Here is an 8,470-nt window from a genome sequence, read left to right as displayed (position 1 = left end):
ATCAAGAGAACTAAATCTTAGGAAGGCTGTTGTAGTAGCCAGTTTCCAAAATGGCTCCAGTGATCCTCATCTCCTGGTATTCACACCTCCAAGATCTGCCTCCGTCTTCACATGGCCCTTTTCTCTTCTGTCTGTGCATCTCCCGCATGTGTTATTATAAGAACACTTGTCATTGGATTTAGGTCCCACCGGGATAATCCAGAATAATCTCATCTCAAAATCCTTAACTGAATTGCACCTGCAAAGATCTTTTTCCAAATAAGATAACCAATAAAAAACAAAATCCAAACAAAACCAAACCAGTTACTGCTGAGTCGATTCCAATTCGTGGTAACTCTACGTATGGCAGAGTAGAACTGCCCTCCATAGGGTTTTCAATGGCTGTGACCTTTCAGAAGTAGATCACCAATCCATACTTCCAAGGAGCCTCTGGATGGATTTGAACCACCAACCTTTCAGTTAGTGGCCAAGCATTTAACTGTTTGAGCCACCCAGTGACTTCAAGGTAACCAGTAAATTCCAGGATTAGGACGTGGACATATGTTTTTGTGAACCACCATTCAACCCACAACACCGATCATCCTGGTTTGCCCAGAACTAAGGGAGTTCCCAAGATGTGGGACTTTTCAGTGCTAAAAGCAGGGAAGGCCTGGGCAAAGAGGAATGAGTTAGTTACCCTTGCTGGATTTAATGACTCACTTCTAAAGAAGAGAGTACAGCAGAAGTTATAAGTTATACAAGACCACAGCTTCCATGTGGTGTGTTTTTCTCTCTTGGTTTGCTTACCCTGAGGAAAGCCAGCAGTCATCTCATGAGGCAGCCCTGTGGAAAGGCCCACATGAGTGAGCTTGGAAGCAGATGTGAAGCCTGCCAACAGTCAAGTGAGGAAACTGATCCCCCTTCCTCCAGTGAAGGCTTCAGATAATTGAAGGCCCCGTGAAACACTGATTTGCAGCTTTGTGAAAGATCTGAACCAGAACCATGCTGCTAAGCCACTCCCAGATTCCTGATCCTCAGAAACTGTGAGATAATAAATGTTTGTGGTTTTCATCCACTAAATTTTGAAGTAATTTGTTACACAACATGGATAACTCATACAGTTGTGATAGCATGGGAAGTTTGGTCTACAGTATGAATTATTTTTTAAGCACAAGACGTAAGAGTTTCTTTAAAATGAATTTCACCACACAAACCATAATTCCCCCACCCACATTTAAGAAGCATAACATCTGTTGTCACATTTCTCCAAGCCCCATTACAAACATTCAAACCGAGTCCCTGCCTTTGTGTAAATGCAAAATCAGCAACTTCCCAGTGGGACTTGGTTGCTTCCTTTTCTGACTCTCTCCAAGCCCCATGTGGGGCCAGTGCTGACAATTATTATGACCAGTGTATCAATTGACCATTGTTTCATGCAATCACATAATCAATAAATCACAGGATTAGAAAGAGCCCAATGAGATTTCTTTGATTGTAAATTTAACAAAGGTAAAAATTGTATGCCCAATTAGAGAGAAAATCCTTAGTACCTGCTATGGATTGATTTCTGTCCCCCTAAAATATGTGTTGTAAATCCTAACCTCTAGGCCTGTGGTTATAATTCCATTTGGGAATGGGTTGTCTTTGTTATGTTAATGAGGCAGGATTAGTGTAGGGTGTCTCTTGAGTCAATCTCTTTTGAGATATAAAAGAGATTAAACAAGCAGGCTAGGAAGCAGAGACAGGGAAGAGAGATGCCAAGCCACGTGAAGATCATCCAGGAGCAGAAGCTCAGAAGAGACAAGGACATTCCTCCAGAGCCAAGATAGAGAGAAAGGCTTCCCCTACAGCAGGCGCTGTGAATTCGGACTTCTAGCCTACTAAACCATGAGAAAATGAATTTGTTTGTTAAAGCCATCCACTTGTGGTATTTCTGTTATAGCAGCACTAGATAACTAAGAATTTGGTGCCGAGAAGTCGGGATGCTGCTCTAACAAATATCTACCACATGGAAGTGGTTGTGGAATTGGATAATGGGGAGAGGCTGGAAGAGTTTTAAGGTGTCTAATAGTAAAAGCCTAGATTGCCTTGACGAGACTGTGGGTAGAATTATGGACGTCAAAGGCAATTCTGATGAGGGCTCAAAAAGAAGTGAGAGGAGCTATAGAGAAAGTCTCTATCATCTTAGAGAATACATATGATGCCAGCAACAGAATGTTGCTAGAAATGTGGACATTAAATGTGCTTCTAGCAAGGCTTTAAAATAAAATGATGAGCATGTGATTTGATAATGAAAGAAGGGTAATACTTTTTATGAGTGGCAAAGAACTTGTGTGAATTATATCCAAATATCTGGTGGCAGGTAGAACTTGTAAGTGATGAACTTGGATACATAGCTGAGGAGATTTTGAAACAAGATTTTAAAGGGGCCACATGGTTTCTCTTTGTCACTAGCAGTAAAATTTGAGAGGAAAGAGATGGGTGTTAAAACGAACTGTGCAAACTGAAAACAGAACTTAAGGATTTGGAAAATTCTGATGTACAAACTAAGAACACATGTCTTAGAATGTTCACCTAGGATATAGATACACAATCTTTTGTTAAAGAGATTAAGCCTGTGACTGATGAAAAATCCATCAGTTTAGACTGAAGGGGACAGAGAAGGAATGAAAGGAAAGAATGCTGTCTGCCTCTTGGAATTCTACAGGCAGGAAATAGGCCAAAGGAGCTACATCTGTTGTCCTCCAAGAAAAGAAAAGGACCATCCTGGAGCAGCTCAGAGATCAGCAGAACTGTTAGAAGGAGCATGGGAAGCAGGGCCTTCTCAGTTTCAAAGCGTGGGTCCATGGTCTCCTGGATCTCAAAGGGTGGGGCTGTGGCCTCCTAGGCTTCAAAGAGTCAGATCTTCTCCAACTTGGTTTCAGAGTGTGGGGATGCCATTAAGGTGTGCTAGAGGATGGGGCCACCACTCAAAGCTAAGGGGGCAGGCTGCCATGCCCAAGGGACAGCTGAACAGGGCCTGCTGGGGCCAAAGGATTGGGGTCACCTCTTAGATGGACTAGAAGAATAGGGTTGCCCAAAGCCAAGGGAGCAGAGCTGCCTTCCCACTGGGCCTGAAAGGTGGAGCTGAAGCCCAGGAAGGAAGGGTTTCCATACAAAATCCAGAGGGTGTGGCCAACAACCAGAGTCTGGAGGGCGGGGCCATTGCCCAGATGGTCCCAAATAACAGAGGATTATTTCCAAGCCTTGAGAGATAATGTAAATTGTTCTGCTAGGTGTGGGACTTGCTGGGTGCCTGTTATCCCCCTTTTCCCTCCAATTTCTCCTGTTTGTAAGGGAAATGTCTACCTTGTGCTTATTCCACTATTGTACTTTATAAACAGATAACTTGTAGTTTAGATTTCACAGGTTCACAGATGAAGAGGAATTTTGCCCCAGGGTGGAATATGCCTAAAGTCTCACCCATATTTGATTTAGATAATTCAGAAGATGAGATTTTAGACTTGGAGTTGATTTAAGACTTTTAGAATGATGTGATGGGGTGAATGTGTTTTACATGTGGCAAGGACATGAATTTTGAGGGGCTAATGGATTGAATTGTGTCCCCCAAAAAATGTGTATTGTAAATCCTAACCTCTATGCTTGTGGTTATAATCCCATTTGGGAATGGGTTGTCTTTGTTATGTTAATGAGGCAGGATTAGTATAGGGTATATCTTGAGTCAATCTCTTCTGAGATATAAAAGAGATTAAACAAGCAAGCTAGGAAGCAGAGACAGGAAAGAGACATGCCAAGCCACATGAAGATGGCCCAGGAGCAGAAGCTCAAAAGAGGCAAGGACCTTCCTCCAGAGCTGGCAGAAAGAGAAAGCCTTCCCCGAGAGCTGCAACCCTGAATTCAGATTTCTAGCCTCCTAAACGTGAGAAAATAAATTTCTGTTTGTTAAAGCTATCCACTTGTGGTATTTATGTTGTAGCAGCACTAGATAACTTAAGACAGTACCTTTTTCCTCACCCACCAAATAAAGCTAATAGAAGTAAGAGTTCAATGAGATCTTTTTTTTCTTCAAGTTTTCATAAGGGGTATTTTCAGCATAAAGAAGTAGAAAGAGACAGAGAAATACAATAATATCATGAACCCATCACTTTTTTATCCATCATCCATCTTCAACAATTATCAGCTCAAGGCCAATTTTGTTTCATCTATTACTTCCCCTCCCCCATTACACTTAACTTCCACTCTGACCCTTTGGATTATTTTGAAAGAAATCTCAGACATCTGTCATAGAGTAACAAAGCATGCCTTGTTTAAAATTAAAGTAAAGAGATTTATTGGGAGCAAAGGCAGCTCAAGCTGGGGATGCATTGGCTCTCACAAACTGAAAACCAGTATTCCGAAAAGCTGCAGTCCCATGGGCATAGTTGTAGGGTTCAATCAGGAACTTAGTTTACAATATTCTGCTTGGTAGGCGGGCAATCAGTAAATTGGAAGGAGGGATATCTTGAAGTGGGCTTTGGTTAGGGTTGGTTAGCAGAGTGTACGTGGGTTAAGGGGGTTAGGTACACTCACATAATTGTCGATGTGTTCACAAGGGGGGGTCACAAGATAACTGATGGGGGGCCAGGGTCTGCTGGTTCCACCCAGCCAGAGGCCCAGGGCCATATACATATGAATAAGTCAAGGTTACATTCTCAGGAATGCAGAAGCGGAAGTCACAAAATGTAGTCAGGCGTACACCTGAGCCAGCCACCCTACGCATGCCAGCCGCCTCGGTTTTGGAAACCTTGCACACATCATATAATTTCATCTGTTAATACTTCAACAAACCACAACTTGCGTCAAGTTGACTCCAACTCATGGCAACCCCATGTGTGTCAGAGTGGAACTGTGCTTCACAGGGACAATTTTTCAGAAGTAGATTGCCAGGTCTTTCTTCTGAGGTGCCTCTGGGTGGACTCGAATTTCCATCCTTTAGGTTATCAGCTGAGTGCATTAACCATTTGCACCATCCAGGGACTGCAAATACTTCAACAAAAAACCATTGCCGTCAAATCTATTCCAACTCATAGCAACCTTATAGGACACAGTAGAACTGCCTCATAGCGTTTCCAAGTAACGGCTGGTGGATTTAAACTGACAACCTTTTGGTTAGCAGCCTGAGTTCTTAACCACTGTGCTACCAGGGCTCCAAATACTTCAATAGGTATCTCTAAAAGATGAGAACTTTTTTTTAACATAGCCACATTACCAGTTTTACCCCTAAATATGAAAAAATAATAAGTCTTTAATGTCATTAAATATCCAGTCCGAATTCTTATTTCCCCAATTGTCTCAGGGCTGTTTGTTTGCATGCTTGCTTGTTTTTTACAGTTGGTTTCTTCCAATCAGGATCCAAACAATGTCTACACACTGCACTTGTTTGTTATGTCTCTCAAAGTTGTTTTAATTTATGGTTTCTCCCTCCATCCGCCACTGTCCCCCACCCACCACACCCTGGACTCGGGTTACGTTTTGAGACAATCTTTCCAAGTCTTACCGAAACACTATGTTTTCTGATTTCCACTAGTGATTCATCTCTCCTGATAAACAAATAACATGCTGGACCATCATCTGTAAGATATAACTTTAAAAGGTATACTTGTTCAAATATGGATTTAGATCAACTTTAAAGTATTAAAATGTATGAGGGAAAGATAGTCTGTTTATACATCGTACTGGAGGAGATAGAAGTCAATTTCGCACTGGAGTTGATATTACACTTTTTAAAAACTCTACTGTTGGGGGATGTGTCCCGAAATTCAATAAATATTTTGTTCTGTTGATGCTGCCCTTGCCATAACTTTTAAATATTATATAAATGAGAAACTGTTTCAAGAGCAACACACATCAGTCCCATCATGATGATGGTGGCTGTTCTTCCTAAAACTCCTTAGGGTCGCTTTCATATCCTTCTCTTTATACAATGGGGTAAAACTAATAGCTTCACAGGAAAAATCTCACTCAGGCCTCTTCCCAAATTGCTGCCAAGCTGAGGCGCATCTGCAGAGAGCTGGTGTGAAGTAAAAACACAGGGAGTCACAGCTATCTGTGAATTTATTTGGGTCACCAGCATGCTATTAACCACAGGACTTGGACAGGAATCCTGGGACAGCTCCTCCCAAGTCAAGCTTAGAACCCAGGAGGAAGCACATTCTCAGGGTCTGCTTACTCTTCACAGTGGGTTCCCCTGGGCCGGCACCTCACCCTGCAATTCACACCTGCCCAGCAGAGTTCTGCTCTGCAAACTTGGAGGTGTGAGCCTCATTACTGCTCTTCCTATGGTACATTCCTAGGGTTTGTCTGGCAGGGCCACAGGCAAGAGTTCAGTACAGATGGCACTTTTCCATGACTTGAGTCAATTAACAAGGGATTTCCAAGCCAGCCTGGACGGCCTTGCTGCCAGAAAGGCGCTGGAGGAACAGCTGGAATAAAACTAATATAAACAATGACAGAGAGATTTGTGAAAATGTCAACTACAGCCCAAACACACTGACCCTCATAAACCTGGACATGAACTTGGAGATGCTGGACCCAGCCTGGCCTTGGGATGGCAGAGAGGGAGCTGCTGCCTTTGTGCCAATTCTCTAAACCAGAACCACCAAACTCATTGCCATCGAGTTAATTCTGACTCATGGCAACCCCGTGTGTTACAGAATAGAACTACTCCATAGGAGTTTCTTGGCTGTAATCTTTAGAGCAGCAGAACCCCAGGCCTTTCTTCCATGGTGCTGCTGGGTGGGTTCGAACCACCGTTTAGGTTAGTAGTGGAGTGCAAACCACTTGTGACACCTAGGGACCTTAGTCTTCCCAAATCATCATGACATGTTTCTTTGCTGTCCAACCCTTGCTGGATGGATATGACTTGTTCTCGTTGATCAGTGACCTTCCTCTTCCACTCTTCATCCAATCAGACCCTCTCTCCACACAACTCCTTAAGCAATGAATGAAAATGCCATATGTATCAGAGATGGCTGAAGCCAATGCTGCCATTCTGACAGCCAGTTAAAAAACAGCAGCTTTAGCTTTAGGAAGAGGAAGAAAAAAAAGTTTTGGTCCAGTCGATTCTAACTCATAGTGACCCTATAGGACAGGGTAAAAGTGCTCTATAGGGTTTCCATGCTATAATCTTTACAGAAGTAGATTGCCACGTCTTTCTCCCATGGAGCTCGCCTGATGGGTTCGACCCACCAATCTTTTGGCTAGCAGCCAAGTGCTTAACCAATGTACCACCAGAGCCCCTTAGCTTTAGGAAGAACCCGTTGCTGTCAAGTCCATTCCAACTCACAGAGCCCCTATAGGACAAAGTAGAACTGCCCCATAGGGTTTCCAAGAAGTAGCTGGTGGATTTGAACTGCTGACTTTTTAGTTAGCAGCCGAGCTCTTAACCACTGTGCCACCAGCTTTAGGAAGACGGACCGCTAAATAGCTCCCTACCCCCCAAGGGCATCCAGAAGCTAAACAGGGCTTCAAATCAATCTGGTCCGGTTCCAACCCCTGCTGAGAATTTGCATTTCTAACAAGTTCCCAGGAACTTATACCTACGAATCACCTGGGGATCTTGTTAAACTGTAGTATTTGATTCAGTGTATCTGGGATGGAAATGCAAAATTCTCAACAGGGAACTTGTTAGAAATACAAATTCTCAGCAGGGTTTGGAACCTGCACAAACCAGTTAAAAGCCCTGAACCTAAATAAGTAAAGATTCCAGGCGCAACAATTCATCCTTTGCTCCTCTTCTCCCTCCCTTGAACTGGTTCAAGGTGTACTTGCCACTGTTTACCCAAAAGCAAATACCTCTCTTAAGATAAATGGACTTCCTGGAAACTTGCAGCTGTATAAGCCACAAAAAGTCACAGAGGTGATTAGTTGATAAACGATCACAGCTTAGGGGCTACAGACACAATTAGAGCAAAGATAAGACAGATCACAACTTTGTTACTACTGTACAGACTGAGGGACCCTGGTGGTACAGTGGTTAAGGGCTATGGCTGCTAACCAAAAGGTCAGGTTCTACTCTGTCCTATAGGGTCGCTATGAGTCGGATCAACTCGATGGCAATTGGTTTGGGTTTGGTACAGATTGAACCAAATGACTATTTCAGGATCCCTAAACTCAACTGGGCCAGAAAGGTGAGGAAAAATTAACCTAAATTGGAAACTGGGAAATACAGGAAGATTTGTTTTTATTTTGTATAAATTTGAAAATATGTTTAAAAAAATAAAAGTACTTTCGTCAGGAACGGCGGGTTTTCTTGGACGGGGCTGGACGGGGGAGGACAGAAGCCCACAGGGGCATGAAGGGGGCTTCTTAAATGTTGGCAATGTTCCCTGACTCCTGACCTACGTGGTGGTCACACAAATGTTTGCTTTATGAGCAGTCACCAAGCAGTACATTTCTATTTCCTATGCTTTTCAGTATGTGGGTAATATCTCACAAGTATATATACATATTA

The sequence above is a fragment of the Trichechus manatus genome, unplaced genomic scaffold (assembly GCF_000243295.1).
Source record: "Trichechus manatus latirostris isolate Lorelei unplaced genomic scaffold, TriManLat1.0 scaffold00038, whole genome shotgun sequence".
NCBI lineage: Eukaryota > Metazoa > Chordata > Mammalia > Sirenia > Trichechidae > Trichechus > Trichechus manatus.
Note: the sequence above shows the minus strand (reverse complement) of the source record.